The sequence below is a fragment of the Gossypium hirsutum genome, chromosome A07, assembly GCF_007990345.1.
Source record: "Gossypium hirsutum isolate 1008001.06 chromosome A07, Gossypium_hirsutum_v2.1, whole genome shotgun sequence".
In the NCBI taxonomy this organism is placed as follows: domain Eukaryota; kingdom Viridiplantae; phylum Streptophyta; class Magnoliopsida; order Malvales; family Malvaceae; genus Gossypium; species Gossypium hirsutum.
The window spans coordinates 38,609,797-38,633,727 of record NC_053430.1 but is presented as its reverse complement, the minus strand read 5'-3'; the positions used below and the strand labels follow the sequence as shown (position 1 = coordinate 38,633,727).

Here is a 23,931-nt window from a genome sequence, read left to right as displayed (position 1 = left end):
ACTAGGACAACAATAATGCATTAAGACTAACATGTAGTTGATTGATGCTAAAGAGTTGTCATTGATATGAAGTGTCAGAATCAATGCATGAATATGTGTGTTAGAGAACAACATATTGGACTGACCCGCTATGAGTATGTTTCTTGGATTATTATGTAATTGTCACAACATTATTCATAGTGATTAATATGTATATGATCCTCAGACTTGAGATCATCATTATCCCAACATCATGAGCTGTATATTTTGATACAGTCAATTGTACACCATAACTTGTTTTATAAAGGCTGATGCTGGATATACCATAATCTATGTAGAGGGATATTGTTGATCAATATAGGATAAGTCCCTCCTACATAATGGAAGTAATATCTTAGGCCACTTGATTGAGTGAGACTAGAAATGCATGACCATGCTCAAATAAGTTGATATGAGATGTCATACTTATTTGTGTATCATAGTCTACTCAAGGTATCAAAAAACATGGGATGGACTATGCAAGTGTGACTATTCTATTACTTGTGTCCATTCCAGAGATAAAGGACTTAAGGATTAATGCATGAAAGGTTAATCACAAAAGGTTATGTCAAATCATGACGTCTTGTAACTTAGGTAGCAATGATGCATTGCTAGATGCCACTCATTGTTTGTAACATTAGAATCGTTCAAGTATTACTGCTAATGTTACAAGAACCTATAGGGTCACACCCTATGGTTGAAATGAACGGAATAAAACATAGTTCGTATTGTGTTTGGTTGTCACATGAATTAAATTAATTATAGAATTAATTTAATTGGGTAATCAAATATCGAACATATTATATGTACAAGGATGTTATACACATAAGGAGAACATAATTCTATTAATATATGAATTTGGTTCGTATATAAATTTAAATAAATATAGTTTACCGAAATCTTTATTATAATTAATGTAATTATAATTTTCGATTAAAACATTATTATATTTATTTATTTTAATTATGATTATTATGTTCGGATTAAAATTTAATAAATTAAGAATTCATTATATACATACCAATTATAAGGGGAGTTATATATAGAAAGGGAGAAAAACCCTAAAAAGTGAATATATATACAAACCCGAAGCTTTGCTACTAGGTCTAGCAACCGTCAAGCAAAATATCTCTGAAAATTGTTTTGGGGATTTCTTCCGTTCATTGTCAACTGGGTGGATTATGTAAAGGTCGATATCATAAAGATTGCGACTTGGATTCGAAAGAAAAACAGTATTCTCATTGCCAAGGCTTCACTATCTACTCAGATTGAAGTTTCGGTAATTTCGAAACCTTTTTCACCTTGATTCGTTCCTCACACATGGATCCATGGTTTGGATCACCGGAATATTTTTTTCCACAGTGCCATGGGGTACCGGCTTTCCAACATTGGTATCAGAGCCACTTGTGTGATACGGACTTGGGTTTAAATACTTGGGTGATGCAATTGTATGAGATGCATGCTTTAATTTTATTACGATTTTTGACTATTTATATCGTCTAAGCATAAACTGATTACTGTTCCTTTCGATAATTGATTAAATGCTATTCATGGTGTTATGGCCTATTCAGTTTTACGTTATGAGAAACAGTAATTTATACATATTTTTACCCCATTTTTAACGCATTTTATGGATGATTTCCAATTAGAATTGGTGAATTCGATGCTCCTAATGCTTTAATTTAATGTTTTATACTTAGGAGAGCATAGGAGAGCAAAAGGAACGGGAAACAGGCCAAAATCAGAGAAAATGGGCCAAAGTACGAAATCAACACGGCCTGGACCTCCTCACACGGGCAGACCACAAGGCCGTGTCAATTTTACAGGCTCGAGCACGGCCTGAAGTAATCGCACATGGGCGTGTTACATGGGTGTGTCCCTGCCAAGCCCAAGGTGAGTCCAATTCGGAAAAAGGCTAATTTTGAGGGCTTTCATGCATTCCAAAGCCTATAAATACACCCTAGAGGAAGAAGAAAAGGAGGGCACAGAATAGGGAGTAAGGAATTACTCCAAGAAAGCCGATTGATCAATCTCAGAAGCGGGATTCATCATCAAGACTGAAGATCTCTCCTCAATTTCCCCTTCAGGAGTTTTGGGTTTTCTTTATGTTTTGTATTCTTTATTATTCTGAGATATTTTCTTATTTAGTTATGAACTAAAACCCCTAAATACCTAAGGGGAATGAAGCCTAAGACGAATCTTATTATTATTTTCTGAATTGTATGATAAATATTTAACTTGTTCTTAATTATGTGTTCTTAATTCTTGTTTTGATATCCCAGGATACTGATTCAAGATAAGCTCTTATTTAGAGGAGGAATAGACCCTATCTAAGAGTACATTTTTCATAATTAAGCGAAATTGATTGCGCGCCTAGACATAGGGTGACAAGATTTTGCCGGATTAGGGTGAAACCTAATAAGGGGATCCATAGATCGAGTTAATGCAACCCTAGGGTGTTAATTAGAGAAAGGTCTCAATTATTCAATCTAGGGATTAGACGTTATTAGTCTTAAATAGGGATAATAACATAACTTAGGGATCTCTACAAAACAAGTTAAATGAATAAATCGTTTGATTCGGAGCCAGAATAACAAGTACAGTCTAGGTGGATTTTTCCTTAGGTATTGTCTTAATTCAATCGATTTTCCCAAAAGCAATACCCCAATTCTATTCTCTGTGAATTCTTAGTTTAGATAATTAGTTAGTTAAAACAAAAACCTCTTTATTCTTAGGTTAGATAATAAAAAAACAGTCATTACTAGTACTTTTAGTTCCCTTGGGTTCGACAATCCAGTCTTGCTAAAACTATACTACTGTTCGATAGATACACTTGCCTACATCGCGATAATAGTTAGTTTCAAGAACGATTAATTATAAATATTTAAAACCTATCACAGAATAACACGATCAAGTTTTTGGCGATATTGTTGGGGATCGAAAATATTAGGAACACTTAATTTTTATTACTTTAGCCATTTATTTTTCTTGCAATCTAATTTTATTTTTAATTTTATTCTAATTTAATAATTTTCTTTTTCTTTCTTCTGACAGGTTTTTATAGTTTATGACTAGAAGAAACCCGTCAGGACCACTACTTTTTGAGGAAGAAATCGATCGCAGAGTCTGCAGAAACTAAAGAGAAATAAGGTGAAACCTAAGATACACAGAGAACGAGCAAGAAGATGATACTATACCCCCAACCGAAGAGATGGCTGAAAACCAAGACAATCAGCTACCTCCTGCAATTGCGGTTAATCAAAATCCTGCTCCACGCACTGTGTATGATTATGCTAAACCTTCTTTAACAGGAACTGAATCGAGCATAGTTAGACCTGCTGTAGCTGCAAATACTTTTGAACTAAAACCTAACACTATTCAAATGATACAGCAATTTGTTCAGTTTGATGGTTTGCAGGATGATGATGCTAACGCTCACTTAGCAAACTTTTTAGAACTATGCGATACATTTAAAATTAATGGCATTTCTGACGATGCCATTCATCTTCGGTTATTCCCTTTCTCATTGAGGAACAAAGCTAAACAGTGGTTGAACTCGTTACCGCGAGGGTAAATTACTACTTGGGAACAAATGATCGAAAAATTTTTACTAAAATATTTTTTGCCTGCTAAAACGGCTAAATTACGTAATGATATCTCTTCTTTTCTGTAGATGGATTTAGAAACACTCTACGATGCATTGGAGAGATACAAGGACCTTTTCAGAAGGTGCCCTCACCATGGGTTACCGCTTTGGCTTCAAGTTCAAACATTCCATAATGGCCTGAATCCTTTGACTCGGCAAATGGTTGACGCAGCTGCTAGCGGAACCATCAATAATAAAACAACTGAAGATGCTTATGAGTTCGTAGAGGAGATGTCATTGAATAACTATCAATGGCAAGTCATGAGAAAAAAGCCAACAAAAATAGTCGGTGTTTATAACGTTGATTCGGTCACCATGCTCTCTAATCAGGTAGAAATCTTGAATAAGAAAATTGATGGTTTTCTTAGTTCTTCACAGGTTCACCCAGTAATGCAATGCGAAGCAAGTGGAGGTGGAACAAGCCATTCGGAATACCAACCTTATGGCCACAACATGGATAACGAGCAATTAAATTACATGGGTAATAATCCTCGACCTCAAAACAATCCATATAGTAACACTTACAATGCAGGTTGGGGGAACCACCCAAATTTCTCATGGGGAGGCCAAGGAAATCAGCGACCACCTCCGGGCTACCAACAGCCACCCTATCAACAGGAAAAGAAGCAGAACCTTGAAGAGATGCTCACAAAGTTTATCTCGGTGTCAGAAACCTATTTCCAGAACACTGAGACAGTACTTAAAAATCAACAAGCGTCGATCTAAGGGCTCGAAACTCAGATAGGCCAGCTTTCCAAACTAATCTCCAAACAACCACAAGGGAGCTTGCCAAGTAATACGGAACCTAACCCAAGGGAACAACTCAACACAATTAACGTTCAAGATGAAGAAGGATTTGTTGAGACTGAGTCAAAACCGAGGCAAGAAACTGTGGTAAGCAAAGGTCAAGGTGAGGTAGATCACAATAAAAACAAATTGGTGAATGTCAAAAATAAACCCCGTGTGTCATACCCCAACGCGACAAGGAAAGACCGCTCAGATGAACAATTTGGTAAATTCCTTAAACTCTTAAAAAAATTACATATTAACTTACCGTTTATTGAAGCTCTATCACAGATGCCAAACGCAATGAAATTTTTAGAGGAGCTTTCAGGAAATAAGCGGAAGATGGATGAGGCATCGCATGTGGAGCTAAACGCAGTTTGCTCAACTATTCTTCAGAATAAACTACCCAACAAACTTAAAGATCCAAGGAGTTTTACAATTCCTTGCTTAATTGGTAGTTTATATGTTAATAATGCATTAGATGATTTAGGGGCTAGTATTAACGTCATGCCTTACAAAATGTTCAAACAATTAGGTCTCGGGAAACCGAAATAGACTAGGATGAGCATTCAATTAGCAGATAAAACTACAAGATTTCCTAGGGGTATTATTGAAGATGTGCTAGTTAAAATCGATAAATTTATATTTCCCGTTGACTTCATTGTTCTAGACATAGAGGAGGATAGTAACACTCTTTTATTTCTAGGAAGGCCTTTTTTAGCAACTGCTAAAACAATTATTGATGTTGGCATAAGTGAACTCACACTCCGTACGGGAGACGAAACAATCACCCTTCAAGCTTGCAATTTAGGCAACACAATGGAAATTGAAGGTAATCGTCTAAACCATTCTACTAAAACTAACAATATGGTGCAACCTACTTTGTAGGAAATGAGTCTAAAGAAAGCACATTAGTCATTCTCAAGCAATAGTAGAGGACCCATTCATGAAGATCAAAAGCTACTAATCGAGGAGATAGATGAATGGCAGACGCATAAACCGAGAACACCTGACAAACCGAATCTATGATAGAAGAGTCTTATTAGATGCCACAGATCCCCACATTGTCGCTACCACATCTAATGAAGAAATCCCTCTTACGATACTCAGCATTTTCCCATTCATACGGTCGAGGTGAGTCATCCCAAGTTCGGCACTTTTAAGGTAAACAACACCTGTTTAAAACCTTATTTTGATGAGATTAATAGTAGGAATGAGGAGTATAAACTCCTCAAACCACCATGAGATTAATAGCACGGGCGTGCTTAGGGTCGTGTGAAAACAGGACAATAATTTTTCCTAAACATGGGCTACGATAAAATGCCACAGCCATGTGACATAGCCGTGGTCGAACCTGCCAAAACAACACGGGGGTACACGCCCGTGTGAAAGAACCGTGGGTGAACCTGTCAAAATAGCACGGGCGTGCGACACGCCCGTGTCTAGCACCCGTGTTTGAACCTATTAGATTGACACGGGCGTGGGTCTGAGTACACAGGCGCGGGAGAAGCGAACAATGTCAGACACGGCCGTACGACATGGCCGTGTGCACCCACACGCCCAAGGAACACGGGCATGTACTAAATGACAGACGCGCCCAAATTCAAAATTTGCAAATCACACGGGCTGAAATTGTGGAACACGGGCGTGTTAACTGGCCGTGTACCCCAAAATCTATAAATAACCTACACTATTCATTGTCTTCCCCACTCAAAAAACCTAACCCTAGTCGTTGCAATTCCACACGGCCTCATTGCCACGCCTGTACGCCGCCTCCAACCCCATTTTTGACTCCCATTCTCCTCTTTCTAGCGTTTGTTCACTCTTTTCTCGTTTATTCTTACTAATTTCTAGGGCTATTTATCATAATAATATGAAATTTTTCATGTTCCTTTCTTATTTTTATCAGACAAATGTTATATCTATAATAATTATTATCTTTCTCATGTTAAAATTCTTACTCATTATATGATTTCTCTACTTTATTTGATTAGTTAGAAGTAAATATTCATGATTAGAACAATATATATACTCATGCCTTTAGTGTTAACATTTTTTTTAAATCCGTCACATATATTGCATTCCATGAAATTTGTTGCCATTTCTATGCCATACAATTGATTGCTTTGATTAACTTGTTAGTCTTAGTAGTTGTTGAAATTATGATTGTTATTTACAAATTATCTTCATTTTATTTTGATCATTCCTCAAAATGAATTAATGGTTTTTGATCGCATGTACCATGTCGTCTTCACGAGGAAAGAAAATCTCTATACCTACTTCAAAGAAAAGGAAGGGAGCGTCATCTTTCACAGGTCTAACCACAGAAATTCGTCACCCTCTCCTACCATTCCCCCGAGGGCCCTAAGAAGAGCTTTTCCAAATACTTTGGGCCCGACCTTTAATTGCGGGTCGCTGCATCGACTGGGCTACCGTAGAACAAGTTCAGTTGGCTAATGCGATTTAGGCCCTCCTAACCACCGACCCTTGGGAGCTATTCTTGGGAATCATCGAACCAACATACCTCGAGCTCATGATGGAACTATGCTTAACGTTCCATCTGCAGATCGTAATGACGAATTATGATGATCTTAGCACTGTCCAGTTTCGCCTAGGTGGGTTAGTCCGCTAGCTAAGCGTCCCAGAGTTTGGTGCTGCACTGGGCTTATATACAGAGGAGTTCAAGGAGGAGAATGAACTACATGCTCTCACTCGCCACATACATTTCTCTCCCTCAAAGTGCTGGCACACTTTGGCTCCTGGCGCAGCCTCCTACAATCCTAGCCGCTCCAAGGCATCAGTTCTCCCACCATCCTTGAGGTACCTACACTCCATTTTGGCTCACATGATTACAAAGAGGCGAGAGAGCACTGGCGTCGTCAACACTCACGACGCCTACTTCTTATAGTGTATGTTGCACGGGCACGTCATCGACCTTGCCTATTTCATCGCCCTCGCGATTCAGCACTAGACGGAGCGACATAGGAAGGGGGTCATCTCTATTGGACCCTATATTACTCGGTTGGCTCGACACTTCGGCCTCCTCAGCATCGCGGCCCAAGAATCATCCCTTACCCTCATCGGCCAAATGTCTCCACAAGGCATCTCGAGCATGCTTAGCATGATGATGATCGAGAGGCACTGAGGAACCTACCCTCCCCAATATCGTCTCACCCAATCTACCAAGGAGGAAGCCTATGAGGACATTCCTGATGATGTCCCTCCACAGCACGAGGACCCACCGACTCAACCACCACCACCCTCTCGTCCAGTTCATGCAGTGGCTTCATATGCTGACATCTCTGAGCGCCTCACTAGATTCGAGCAGTAGTATTTTCAATGATTTGACAACATTGATGCTACTCAACAGCAGATTTGTCAGCACCTCTACATCTCATCGCCAGACCCACCTCGCGAACCATCTAACAATGAAGATGTTTAAAAACATTTATTTATTATTTTATGTTTTTAATTTTTATTAAAACTAATTTTTATTTTTATTATTATATTTTAGAATTTTATTTTTAATTATCCATTTCGGTTATTTCTTTATGAGTAACTATTCTTCCTAATAGCCCCTAAAAAGTTCTTGATTTTATCACAGTTATATAGAGCTCTTAAGCTCATCATCGCATAGGAACTAACAACTCCACCAAGGAAGGTTCTTCACGACTACCATGTCCTGATCGACCACAACCATAGCTACCACTAGATACAATATTCTTTTGGCACAGGACTTATGGACTAATGAACCTCTACGACCGCCGGAGTATCCTCCTCCACTCTCAAACCGATTACTCTCCAAAACTCCAGTTCGAGGAATTCATCATACAGAAAGTTTCACTTCTCTCCCTATCTTATTTTTATACTCTAATATCTATCTTTGTACATTGAGGGCAATGTACATCTTAAGTGTGGAGGGTATTTATTTCATTATCAGAAAAATCCCTGAATGACTACCTTGTTCTCTTGAAAAGCTCTCATATCATATTTAGGATAAATTTTGCTTGATTTTTTATTTTTGTTGATATATCTTGAATTAAAACATAGGCATTTATACGTTGATTGTTTAAACTTTAAGACATTAGAGAATCAAACATGATAAGTTGATTTTTAAGAATTTAAAATCTTAGGTTGTTTCCCCAAAGTTTAGGTATTACTTTGAGTTGGAATTTACAAGTTTTAAACATAAAAAAGCCATAATTTTTGTGAGATTTTTGAGCCTTTTAAGCATCTATTAATTCTTTCATGCTCACTTTTATTTTCGCTTTGAGTGCGTCAGTATTGAACTGTTATTCTAGAACTTGCTTGATTATGCATGTCGAGACCACACCATTTGATTTGATATGTCAAAATGATTACGGCACTTAAGATTAACCCACTCATGCCATGAAAAGCCTACCTCCACGATTAACCCCTAGTAACCCCTCTTGAGCCAAACAAGCCATTTCTTATATTACCCTTAATATTAACCCTCAACCCATTATTGTTGAAATCACTTAAATTAATTTGATCCCTATTTTTGTCGAGATTTAAGTTGAGTAAATTGCTTAGCTATGTCTTGTTTGTAATAAGTTAGTCTATTTTATTTAACTTATTCTTAAAAAAAGAAAAAAAAACTATGTATACACATTAGTAATTCCATATTCTGAGAAGAAGCTCTGTTGTACGCAAGTGATGATTAACTCTTTTTCTAGTTAGGCAATTTTTCAATTCAATCTCGATTCTAACCCTTTCTTTCAGCTTGTGACCACACCCCCTAACCAATCCTCATTACAACCCTCTAAAGACCTTTTGATTGATGTTTCATCTTAATTTATCAGTGGTGGAGATTTGATTTTCATGCAAGCCTATGGTATTGACTTTTCATTAGTGACTATTGAGTGCTTCATTTATTGTTCTTAAAACAACTCGAGTGATTTGAGTGAACTTTAGTGAGGATGTGAAACTCTGTGATATTCTGAATCAAAGGTAATTACTTAAATGAGGAGAGACACCTACGTTTTCAGGAGAAAATGCTCAACTTGGAATGTTTGAAACTTTTATGTTTTCTTTTAGTTGAATTCTCAATGTATGATTACCTATGAATTATTTTGAGATATTATCGATAGAAATTATAAGTTGAGAAGAATTTATTTTGATTATGAGTTGAAAATTTTGCTTGAGGACAAGCAAATGCTTAATTGTGGGGGTATTTCATAAACCATAATTTATACATATTTTTACCCCATGTTTAACGCATTTTATGGATGATTTCCTATTAGAATTGGTGAATTCGATGCTCCTAATGCTTTAATTTCATGTTTTATACTTGGGAAAGCATAGGAGAGTGAAACGAATGAGAAACGAGCCAAAATTGGAGAAAATGGGCCAAAGCATAGCAGACCACATGGTCGTGTCAATTTGGCAGGCTCGAGCACGACCTGAAATAATCACACATGGGCATGTTACACGGGCGTGTTCCTGCTGAGCCTAAGTTGAGTCCAATTCGGAAAAGGTTAATTTTGAGGGCTCTTAGGCATTCGAAAGCCTATAAATACACCCTAGAGGAGGAAAAAAAGGAGGAAGCTGAATAGGGAGTAAGGAATTACTCCAAGAAAGCCGATTGATCCATCTCAGAAGCTGAATTTATCATCAAGACTGAAGATCTCTCCTCAATTTCCCCTTCAGGAGTTTTAGGTTTCTTTATGTTTTGTATTATTTATTATTCTGAGATGTTTTCTTATTTAGTTATGAACTAAAACCCCTAAATACCTCAGGGGAATGAAACCTAAGATGAATCTTATTATTATTTTCTGAATTGTATGATAAATATTTAACTTGTTCTTAATTATGTGTTCTTAATTCTTGTTTTGATATCCCAGGATACTGATTCAAGATAAGCTCTTATTTAGAGGAGGAATAGACCCTATCTAAGAGTACATTTGTCATAATTAAGTGGAGTTGATTGCGCGCCTAGACATAGGGTGACAAGATTTTGCCGGATTAGGGTGAGACCTAATAAGGGGATCCATAGATCGAGTTAATGCAACCCTAGGGTGTTAATTAGAGAAAGGTCTCAATTATTCAATCTAGGGATTAGATGTTATTAGTCTTGAATAGGGATAATAACATAACTTAGGGATTCTACGGAACAAGTTAAATGAATAAATCGTCCGATTCGGAGCCAAAATAACAAGTACAGTCTAGGTGGATTTTTCCTTAGATATTATCTTAATTCAATTGATTTTCCCAAAAGCAATTCCCTAATTCTATTCTCTGTGAATTCTTAGTTTAGACAATTAGTTAGTTAAAACAAAAACCTCTTTATTCTTAGGCTAGATAATAAAAGAACAGTCATTACTAGTACTTTTAGTTCCCTTGGGTTCGACAATCCGGTCTTGCTAAAACTATACTACTGGTCAATAGGTACACTTGCCTACATCACGATAATAGTTAGTTTCAAGAACGATTAATTATAAATATTTAAAACCTATCACGAAATAGCGTGATCATGTTATTACTGTTAACTTTAAAAATCTGTAATGATGTGACGGTGGTATTTACAGTTTCCAGTAAGAGTTAACTGGCTAATGGAACACGGATTGTTCCGATATGAAACCTCAAGGATTCAAATCCTAAAAACACAATTCTATTGATAATAGTTATCAAATCGTGAGGTTTCATTTGACTGGGGTATGTGGCTCGTACTGCGGCTCTTACCGTGACAGTTCCCTCTGGTACCTCAGATCCCCATCATCTTTCAGTATGTTTTGTAATAAATAAAACTTCATGGGCCATAAACGGTTGAAAGGATATTTTAGAATTCATTTAGAAAAATTTTGAATGATGTATGCTATTTTTGAAATGCATGGCGTATGAAATGCATAGTTATAGCTCGATGACCCATTTGATAAAAGGTTGTAATTTTATAAATACGACCTATGTGTTGTGCCTTACTACTATTCTCTTGTATTTCTCTTCTCATCTTACTCCCTCGTATGTAAAATGAGTTTTTGAATATTGTAATTTTCAAAAGTTGCTATGGACTAGACGAGAAGGAAGATGGGCCAACTAATGTGGACCGGCAGCTTGTGAAACGGCTTACACCTTTAGGTTTCCTTTTGGTTCTCCTATTGGCTTGGGTTGAACCACCATAGTTTATGGGCTATAACTATTGCATTTATTTATTGCTTTATCTATTCATGTATGAGATGCTATGGATGTCTAAAGCATGGAAATTTGGTAATAATAAACCCCATTAATTGATGAGATCAATTAAAAGATTAAATGGACTGAAGTAGACCATAATTGGTGAGATACAACAACTTTAATAAAATCCCTCTATTAAAATATTAAGTCAACAAGGCCTTCCAATTTTTTCCCTCGTTAAGGCCTCAATCAATACTATGTAGGTTCTGCCAAAGTGAAGTACTAGTATTTATCTTGGTTAAATGCGAAGAATAAACAAGTGATATTCCCTAGTTAAAAATTGGTTAATGACTTAACTAGGTTACTCTAATAGGATTAGAAACTAGAGGCAAGTAATTTGGATAAATCATAAGATGATTAGAACAAGAGTTGTTCACCAAATTGTAGGAGTTACATATGATGTAATTAGTGAGTGTTGCTTACTAAATAACCATAATCTTGAGAGTAAATCCAAAGCTGACTTAAGAGGAGGTGAAATATGGATCCTTAACCCACTAGAAATACTTTCAAGAAAGTCTTTCCGAAATTAATAAATGAGGGTTATTAATTTTGAAATAAAATAGTGGGAACATCATATAATAAAGTCCTTTTAATGGTTGATATAAACTTGGTAAATTTATTCACACGCAAATTTTATTATTGTAGATATATTATGGCTGCAAACACTAATACACTCTCATTGTGATCGGTCCTTGAGAAGGACAAATTGAATGGTTTGAACTTTCTTGACTGGTTCCATAACTTGAGGATTGTCCTCAAACAAGAACGGAAATTATATGTTATTGAACAACCACTTCCTAATGAACCACCCACTAATGCTTCGAGGGCTCATAGAGATGCTTACAAGAAACATCTCGATTACATGGTAGACGTTGGATGTCTTATGCTTGCTACTATGAATCCTGAGCTTCAGAAGCAACATGAGGACATTGTTGCTTATGATATGATCGAGCACCTAAAAGAACTTTATCAGGGACAAGCACGGTAAGAGAGGTTCGATATCTCTAAATCTCTATTCCAATGTAAGCTGGCTGAAGGAAGCCCATGTAACACCCCGAACCCGAAACCGACACCGGAGTCGAACACGAGGTGTTAACTGACTTTAACCCCTTATAAAATTTATTTTCCAGACACTGCCCAATCTGTGTACTAGTCGTTTTAAAAATCATATCTTGAGTTTCGTAACTCGAAAATCAGTTTCGTAATTTTTCCCAGAAACTAAACTCATGTGCCCATCTATGTATTTTTTTCTAGAATTTTTGGTCGGGCCAATTAGTACAGTTTATTAGTCAAAGTCTCCCATGTTGCAGGGGTCGACTACACTGACCTTTGCCCATTACGACTTGGATATCTCCCTGCACGGGGCTTCAATACTGATACCGTTTGTTTCTATGAAAACTAGACTCAGAGAGGAATCTATACATATATGGTACGACCCCTAATTATCTCTGGTTAATTTATAATGAATTTCCAAAGTCGGAGCAGGGAATCCAGAAACCGTTCTGGCCCTGTCCCACAAAAATCTGATTATCTCTTAATATACTGCCCATATGATCTTTTCGTTACTTCCTCATGAAAACAGACTCATCGAACTTCGATTACATAATTTATTCATCAATTAATTCCACTCCTACTATTTTTAGTGATTTTTCAATCTCATGACACAGCTGCTGCCAGCATCTGTTACGAAAGTAACTAGGTCCATTTCATGCCTACCCTTGATCCAACTCAATCGAACATTCGTGCCATTTTCGCATGGCTTAAAGTTTACATGCCAAAGTTCAAACACAACGTAATAGCTTATACATGCCAAAATGTTCTTCTAAGCCAACTAAGAAGAAAGTACCAAAACTTGCTATCCGGTGTGATGACTTCGATGACGGCCCGATCACGCAAAAAGAGATGTGTCCAAGAAACCTAGAATAGGTGACAAGGAAACACCGAGTGAGTTTATAACTCAGTAAGTCATAAGCTATGCACTACCATCCATCAATAACATTATCACAAGAGAAAACAAAATGGAACGAGGCTAATTACTCCATCCATTCCGAACCATACCATAGTTCCTCCAACCTATCGATTCAATTTCATATCAATTCATGCATTCACATTCCATATACTCATCAATAGGACATTGAAGCATTTTCATAAATCAATTTATTTTCGTTACAATCAAACGACTAAACGGTCTTTCACCCATCCTACGATAAATTTTATGTACGTGACTTCAAGTATAGTTGTCACATAGGTTCAAACTTACCGAGCTCAACACCAAGTATAAGCATAGCACCTATTAGCCATGTACTCAAGACACTTACCCGATCCGCTGTCCGCGATCGACTCAATAGTGTCGCGCACATAGTGTCCATAATGATTCATGAATGTATATTGAGTCCGCACACTCAGTGCTATATAATCAACTCGCACACTTAGTGCTACGTAATCAAATCGCACACTTAGTGCTACATAGTCAAACTCGCACACTTAGTGCCGCATGGTCAATTCGCACACTTAGTGCATCATATTCATTTCGCACACTTAGTGCAACATAGTCAAATCGCACACTTAGTGCTGTACAATTTAATCCCGCGCACTTAGCGCCAATCTCATGGTCATAAATGGTTATACCCGCACGTTTAGTGCCGAGATCAACAACTCAGTACATCTTACCTCTTTTCTTTTCATTCAACAATTTCATCATCACATACGTACATGCATATATATATATATGTATATTTATTCATTCCATTCAGCATCAATACATAAACATTATGACCATTTGAAATAATACCAACTACATGCTTAATGACTTACCTTGTGTTGGGTAAGACGGTTCCAACTCGACTACTCAGTGATCTTTTCTTTGCCTTTATCGGATCTAGTTCCCTTTTGCTCTTGAGCTTAAGTTCAACAAAATTTAAAATAGTCATTAATCGACTATTCAAGTATTACTTTCAGAATAATATATATATTGATTTGACCTTCACACACATAGATTATAGTAAGCTTTATAATAGTCAATAAATAACTCATTGGCAAATTTTCATTAATGTTTACAACAAAATCACATATTCACTACGAGCTGTTTTCCTGAGCAGTAGTCGCTAAATTGTTTATAAATGGAGCTACAAAACTCCAAATCACTAGCCGTTAATTTTACCTGAATATAGACTCGTATATCTTCCATCCATAAAATTTTCAGAATTTTTGGATTGGCCAATCAATACCAGATTTTTGTTAAAGTTTCCCCTGTTTCACTGTTTGACTATTCTGACCACTCTTCACTACGAATCAAATTTCTCATTTTACAGAATTCAAAATGTGTTGTATTTGATCTCATTTGAAACTAGACTCATTAAGGAGTCTAAGCATATAAATTTTATCTTATAATCATTTTTGTAAAATTTATAATGATTTCCTAAAAACAGAACAGGGAATCTAGTAGTCATTTTGACTCAGCCCCACAATACTTCAAATATCTCAAGATCGGTAACTCTTTTGTTTTTATAGTTTCTTTTGTAAGAAAATAGACTCTTCAAGCTTTAATGGCATAATTCAATCAGCTTCTAATTCAACTCCTACAAATTATGGCGATTTTCCAAAATCACCTTACTGCTGCTGTCCCCAAACAGATTATTACCAAATCAAATACTAACATTAGCATTTCACCTTAATAGCTAGCTTACCAAGCCTTAATTTAACATATTAATCTTTAACATATCTTTCACTTTTCATCAACAACTATCAAAAAGCTCAAGCACTCATCAATGGCAAAACACAAAATCATCATCAATCCACAAAATTGAACCATGGGTTTTTAGAACTCAAGTCAACTACTAAAACATGCATGCATCTCAAGAACAACATCAAACATACCTTAGTCTAGCAAACCACCATAGCCGATTTTCTCAAGCTCTTCCCCTTCCTTTCTTTCCTCTATTCGGCCAAAGGTGTTCAAGAATGAACACATTTTTTTTTTGTTTTCTTTCCTCAACTCACGGCAACAAGGGGGGGTATGGATGAGAGCATTTTTTTTCATCACCCTTCCTTTTCATTGTTTAATTACCATGCTCTTTATTTTATTTTTCTTAGCATACATCACTAGCATAACATGTTGGTGACATGTTTCCACCCATAGCATGGCCAGCCACTATGCTTTAATTTGGCTAATTTGACATGCAAGGACAAACACTTTCCCACATATATTAATGGGCCACTTGAACACTTGCCTAGCATATTTCTAAATTGTCTCACATAAGTCCCTACTAATAAATTCCACATACACTGACCAAATTAAAGTATGGAACTATCACACAAGCATTTACGCACATCATAAACATAGAATATAATCTTTAATTATTTATAAGACTCGGTTTTGTGGTCCCGAAACCACTTCCCAACTAGGGTCAATTTTGGGCTGTCACAACTCTCCCCCACTTAAGAAATTTTCGTCCCCGAAAATCTTACCGGTAAATAGGTTTGGATATCGTTCTTTCATCGAGCTCTCGGTTTCCCAAGTAGCTTCCTCGATCCCGTGTTTGAGCCATAACACCTTTACTAGCGGAACTTTTTTGTTTCGTAACTCCTTCACTTCACGAGCTAGGATACGCATCGGTTCTTCTTCATAACTCATATCGGCTTGAATTTCAACCTCTGATGGGCTAATTATGTGCGATGGATCAGATCTATAGCGTCGAAGCATCGAAACATGAAAGACGTCATGGATCTTTTCAAGCTCAGGGGGCAAAATCAATCTATACGCAACTGGCCCCACTCGTTCGGAGATTTCGTACGGCCCAATGAATCTCGGGCTCAACTTGCCCTTACGGCCAAACCTAAGTACCTTTTTCCAAGGCGAAACTTTAAGAAACACTTTATCTCCCACCTGATATTCAATGTCTTTTCGTTTCAAATCCGCATACGATTTCTGACGATCTGTGGCTGCTTTCAGACTTTCACGGATTACCTTTACTTTCTGTTCGGCATATTTAATCAAACTCCGAAAATTTTACTTTCACCGAGCTCGGTCCAAAACAATGGTGTACGGCATTTACGACCGTACAAAGCCTCGTAAGGTGCCATCTTAATACTTGATTGAAAACTATTGTTGTAAGCGAATTCAATCAAAGGTACATACCGTTCCCATGAACCACTAAACTCAAGGATGCAGCATCTCAGCATATCCTCGAGTATCTGAATTATCCGCTCGGATTGACCATCGGTTTGGGGATGAAAAGCGGTGCTAAAATGCAGCTTGGTACCCAAAGCTTCTTGCAATTTCTTCCAAAATCGCGAGGTGAATCTCGGATCTCTATCCGACACGATAGAAATAGGTACTCCATGTAATCTCACAATCTGAGAAACATACAATTCGGCTAGTTTATCCAATGAAAAATCCGTACGCACGAGGATAAAGTGAGCCGACTTAGTCAGCCTATCAACAACAACCCAAATCGCATCCTTCTTACTTGCGGACAATGGCAGTCCGGACACAAAGTCCATTGTGACTCGGTCCCATTTCCACTCGGGTATCATGATCGGCTGAAGTAACCCTGAAGGCACTTGATGTTCCGCTTTCACTTGTTGACATATTAAACATCTCGAAACAAAGTCGGAGATGTCTCGTTTCATACCATGCCACCAAAACCGACGTTTCAAGTCGTTGTACATTTTCGTGCTCCCCGGGTGAATTGACATTCGGCTACAATGGGCTTCGTTCAGAATCATCGGAATGAGTTCCGAATTCCTTGGAACACACAAACGACTTCTAAACCTCAAACAACCATCATCATCAATCTGAAACTCCGATTCCTTGTTCGGAACACACTCAGCTCGTTTTGCAACCAATTCATCATCGACTTCCTGAGCTTCAAGAATTTGATGAGTCAATAATGGTTTGGCTTTTAATTCAGCTACTAACACATTGTCAGGTAGAACAGACAAGTGTACATTCATCGCTCGCAAAGCAAACAGTGATTTCCGGCTTAAGGCGTCCGCAACCACATTAGCCTTTCCCGGGTGGTAATCAATGACAAGCTCGTAATCTTTCAACAACTCAAGCCAACGTCTTTGTCGCAGATTCAAGTCTCGTTGAGTCATCAAATATTTGAGACTTTTGTGATCCGAAAACACATGGCACTTCTCACCAAACAAATAATGTCGCCATATTTTCAATGCAAACACAATGGCGGCTAGTTCGAGATCATGGGTCGGATAATTTCTCTCGTGTGGCTTCAATTGTCTTGACGCATAGGCCACAACTCGACCTTCTTGCATCAATACGCAACCCAACCCAAGTAGGGATGCGTCACTATAAATGACAAACTCTTTACCCGATTCGGGTTGCACCAAAATTGGAGCTTCAGTCAAATGAGTTTTCAGTTGATCGAAGCTTTTCTGACATTTCTCCGTCCATTCGAACTTAACATCCTTTTGAAGTAGCTTCGTCATTGGTGTGCCTATCATCGAGAAACCTTTGACAAATCGTCGGTAATAACCGGCGAGCCCTAGAAAGCTCCGGACTTCGGTAACATTTCTCGGAGGCTTCCAGTTAAGTATGGCTGAAATTTTGCTCGGGTCAACTTGAATACCCGATGCGGATACCACATGACCCAAGAAGCTAACCTCTCTTAACCAGAACTCACACTTACTGAACTTAGCATATAACTGCTTATCCCGCAAAATTTGCAACACTTGCCTCAGATGCTCAGCATGTTCGGTCTCATCTCTTGAATAGACCAAGATGTCATCAATAAACACAACTACGAACCGATCCAAATACGGCCTGAAGATCCGATTCATCAAATCCATAAACACCGCAGGGGCATTAGTGAGCCCGAACGGCATCACTAAGAACTCGTAGTGACCGTACCTCATTCTGAAAGCAGTTTTCGGTACGTCCGAATCTCGAATCCGCAACTGATAATAACCCGATCTCAAATCTATCTTTGAAAACACTGATGCTCCCTTTAATTGATCGAACAGATCATCAATACGCGGTAACGAATACTTATTCTTTATCGTCACTTTATTCAGTTGACGATAGTCAATGCACAACCTCATGGTTCCGTCCTTCTTTTTCACGAACAATACTGGTGCACCCCAAGGTGAGAAACTCGGTCGAGCGAAACCTCTATCCGTCAATTCTTGCAACTGAGCTTTCAACTCTTTTAACTCGGTTAGTGCCATACGATACGGAGCGATCGAAATTGGTGTAGTTCCAGGTACAAGCTCAATACCAAACTCTACCTCCCGAACAGGTGGCAAACCCGGTAACTCTTCAGGAAAAACATCCGGGTATTCACAAACCACCGGCACCGATTCGGGTTTCTTTTCTAACTCCTTGTCATCAAGTACATACGCGAGGTAAGCTTCGCACCCTTTCCTTACATATTTCTGGGCCAACATTGCTGATATTACAGCTGGCAACCCCCTTAAGTCCGCAGACTCAACTCAGATTATTTCGTTATTTGCGCACCTCAAATCGATAGTCTTGCTTTTACAATTCACAACCGCATCATGCGCGGTTAACCAATCCAAACCAAGAATAACATCAAACTCGTCGAACGGCAAAAGCATCAAATCGGCCGGAAAACAGGATTCTCGGATTATTAGAGGGCATCTCTTACACACTTTATTAACAAGTACGCATTGACCCAAAAGGTTTGATACTCGAATTACGAGCTCAGTAGACTCAACAGGTAGAGTCTTACTGGTTGCTAAGGTTTCGCATACATATGAATGAGTAGAACCAGGGTCAATCAATGCAATCACATTAGTATCAAAGAGAGTGAAGGTACCAGTGATGACGTCGGGGGAGGATGCCTCCTCTCGTGCGCGAATGGCATATGCTCTAGCAGGAGTACGGTTCTCGGCTCGATCGGCTGTATCAGAGGCCCCCCTCTGACTACCACCCCTGCCTCCTAAAATTCTCGGTGGTCTACCTCTAGATGTCACTCCACTAGGTCTTGCACCTTGAATCTTATTCTTCTCATCCAGCTCCGTGCAATCTCTAATGAAGTGGTCCTTCGAACCGCATCCGTAACAGGCCCTGCTAGTAGACTTGCCCCAACATTCACCTAGGTGTCGTCTTCCACATTGGGGACATTCAGGTTTCTCGTGACGATTATTGCCCACACTAGCTACCGAAGTAGCTCGGGAGCCCATCGATGGTCTTGCCCTGATGGAAATTCCCGCAGTCGCCCTCGACTTATTAATGTCCTCCCTGAACTTCTTTACAGCTGAGAACGGAGCTTTACCCGTCGATCTTTTACGATAATCTCTAGCTTCAAATTCAGCCTTCCTCTTCTCCTTTCCAAGTTCTTCCGCCTTGCAGGCTTGTTCGACTAGTGTTACGAATTCTTTTATTTCCAAAATACCCATTAGTAGCTTTAAATCTTCATTCAATCCTTCCTCGAATCTTTTGCACATAGCAACCTCATCAGCTACACACTCCCGGGCATACCTACTGAGTCTTATGAATTCATGTTCGTATTCAGATACAGTCATACGGCCTTGCTTGAGTTCCAAGAACTCCTTACGCTTCTGATCAATGAACCGTTGGCTAATAAATTTCTTTCGGAATTCCGTTTGAAAGAAGTCCCAAGTTACTCGCTCGTTCAGGACTATGGAAATCAAGGTCCTCCACCAATAGTAGGCTGAGTCTCACAACAAAGATACAGCACATTTTAGACATTCGTCAGGTGTGCATGACAATTCATCGAACTCCCGAATGGTGTTATCAAGCCAGAACTCGGCCCTTTCGGCATCATCAGTTACTATGGCCTTGAACTCCTCGGCCCCACACTTCCTAATCAAGTCTACAGGTGGCTTACTCAACCTCACAGGATCAGCGACTGATGGCATTACAGGCTCTTGGGGTGGATTATTCAAATTTGGGAATTGTTGGACAGCCGGGTTGGTTCGGGCATATTGCGCGACCCACTCATTCATCATGGTAAAGAAGGCTTGTTTAGCCCCCTCACCTTGATTATTCGCAGATGACTGAGGTTCAACAGGCGGCGTCCCTTGTGCAGGAGCAGCCGCTACGCTCTCAACGTCATCCGCTAGGGTTCTTTCTACACCGGGATCCATTTACTAATCAAAACAAAAACATTTCAACCGTCAGAAGTCATCACCCTTTTAAACATTAACATTAAGGCATGTATAGCTAGACTCATACGTGCTATGGTAGTCCTAGAACCGACTAAACTATAGCTCTGATACCAATCAAATGTAACACCCCGAACCCGAAACCGACACCGGAGTCGAACACGAGGTGTTAACTGACTTTAACCCCTTATAAAATTTATTTTCCAGACACTGCCCAATCTGTGTACTAGTCGTTTTAAAAATCATATCTTGAGTTTCATAACTTGAAAATCAGTTTCGTAATTTTTCCCAGAAACTAGACTCATGTGCCCATCTATGTATTTTTTTCTAGAATTTTTGGTCAGGCCAATTAGTACATTTTATTAGTCAAAGTCTCCCATGTTGCAGGGGTCGACTACACTGACCTTTGCCCATTACGACTTGGATATCTCCCTGCACGGGGCTTCAATACTGATGCCGTTTGTTTCTATGAAAATTAGACTCAGAGAGGAATCTATACATATATGGTACAACCCCTAATTATCTCTGGTTAATTTATAATGAATTTCCAAAGTCGGAGCAGGGAATCCAGAAACCGTTCTGGCCCTGTCCCACAAAAATCTGATTATCTCTTAATATACTGCCCATATGATCTTTTCGTTACTTCCTCATGAAAACAGACTCATCGAGCTTCGATTACATAATTTATTCATTAATTAATTCCACTCCTACTATTTTTAGTGATTTTTCAATGTCATGACACTGCTGCTGCCAGCATCTGTTACGAAAGTAACTAGGTCCATTTCATGCCTACCCTTGATCCAACTCAATCGAACATTCGTGCCATTTTCGCATGGCTTAAAGTTTACATGCCAAAGTTCAAACACAACGTAATAGCTTATACATGCCAAAATGTTCTTCTAAGCCAACTAAGAAGAAAGTACCAAAACTTGCTATCCGGTGTGATGACTTCGATGACGGCCCGATCACGCAAAAAGAGATGTGTCCAAGAAACCTAGAATAGGTGACAAGGAAACACCGAGTGAGTTTATAACTCAGTAAGTCATAAGCTATGCACTACCATCCATCAATAACATTATCACAAGAGAAAACAAAATGGAACGAGGCTAATTACTCCATCCATTCCGAACCATACCATAGTTCCTTCCGAACCATACCATAGTTCCTCCAACCTATCGATTCAATTTCATATCAATTCATGCATTCACATTCCATATACTCATCAATAGGACATTGAAGCATTTTCATAAATCAATTTATTTTCGTTACAATCAAACGACTAAACGGCCTTTCACCCATCCTACGATAAATTTTATGTACGTGACTTCAAGTATAGTTGTCACATAGGTTCAAACTTACCGAGCTCAACACCAAGTATAAGCATAGCACCTATTAGCCATGTACTCAAGACACTTACCCGATCCGCTGTCCGCGATCGACTCAATAGCGTCGCACACATAGTGTCCATAATGATTCACGAATGTATATTGAGTCCACACACTCAGTGCTATATAATCAACTCGCACACTTAGTGCTACGTAATCAAATCGCACACTTAGTGCTACATAGTCAAACTCGCACACTTAGTGCCGCATGGTCAATTCGCACACTTAGTGCATCATATTCATTTCGCACACTTAGTGCAACATAGTCAAATCGCACACTTAGTGCTGTACAATTTAATCCCGCGCACTTAGCGCCAATCTCATGGTCATAAATGGTTATACCCGTACGTTTAGTGCCGAGATCAACAACTCAGTACATCTTACCTCTTTTCTTTTCATTCAACAATTTCATCATCACATACGTACATGCATATATATATATGTATATTTATTCATTCCATTCAGCATCAATACATAAACATTATGACCATTTGAAATAATACCAACTACATGCTTAATGACTTACCTTGTGTTGGGTAAGACGGTTCCAACTCGACTACTCAGTGATCTTTTCTTTGCCTTTATCGGATCTAGTTCCCTTTTGCTCTTGAGCTTAAGTTCAACAAAATTTAAAATAGTCATTAATCGACTATTCAAGTATTACTTTCAGAATAATATATATATTGATTTGACCTTCACACACATAGATTATAGTAAGCTTTATAATAGTCAATAAATAACTCATTGGCAAATTTTCATTAATGTTTACAACAAAATCACATATTCACTACGAGCTGTTTTCCTGAGCAGTAGTCGCTAAATTGTTTATAACTGGAGTTACAAAACTCCAAATCACTAGCCATTAATTTTCCATGAATATAGACTCGTATATCTTCCATCCATAAAATTTTCAGAATTTTTGGCTTGGCCAATCAATACCAGATTTTTCTTAAAGTTTCCCCTGTTTCACTGTTTGACTATTCTGACCACTCTTCACTACGAATCAAATTTCTCATTTTACAGAATTCAAAATGTGTTGTATTTGATCTCATTTGAAGCTAGACTCATTAAGGAGTCTAAGCATATAAATTTTATCTTATAATCATTTTTGTACAATTTATAATGATTTCCTAAAAATAGAACAGGGAATCTAGTAGTCATTTTGACTCAGCCCCACAATACTTCAAATATCTCAAGATCGGTAACTCTTTTGTTTTTATAGTTTCTTTTGTAAGAAAATAGACTCTTCAAGCTTTAATGGCATAATTCACTCAGCTTCTAATTTAACTCCTACAAATTATGGCGATTTTCCAAAATCACCTTACTGCTGCTGTCCCCAAACAGATTATTACCAAATCAAATACTAACATTAGCATTTCACCTTAATAGCTAGCTTACCAAGCCTTAATTTAACATATTAATCTTTAACATATCTTTCACTTTTCATCAACAACTATCAAAAAGCTCAAGCACTCATCAATGGCAAAACACAAAATCATCATCAATCCACAAAATTGAACCATGGGTTTTTAGAACTCAAGTCAACTACTAAAACATGCATGCATCTCAAGAACAACATCAAACATACCTTAGTCTAGCAAACCACCATAGCCGATTTTCTCAAGCTCTTCCCCTTCCTTTCTTTCCTCTATTCGGCCAAAGGTGTTCAAGAATGAACACATTTTTTTTTGTTTCTTTCCTCAACTCACGGCAACAAGGGGGGGTATGGATGAGAGCATTTTTTTTTCATCACCCTTCCTTTTCATTGTTTAATTACCATGCTCTTTATTTTAT

At 38.2% G+C, this 23,931-nt stretch overlaps 1 non-coding gene across 1 annotated transcript; it reads right to left on the bottom strand.

Annotated features, from left to right (window-relative positions):
* Window positions 1-3,658: 3,658 nt before the first annotated feature.
* LOC121204373 (small nucleolar RNA R71) lies at window positions 3,659-3,765 on the bottom strand. Its single transcript, XR_005899298.1, has one exon. It is a non-coding gene; the product is annotated as a small nucleolar RNA R71 (small nucleolar RNA).
* Window positions 3,766-23,931: the final 20,166 nt, after the last annotated feature.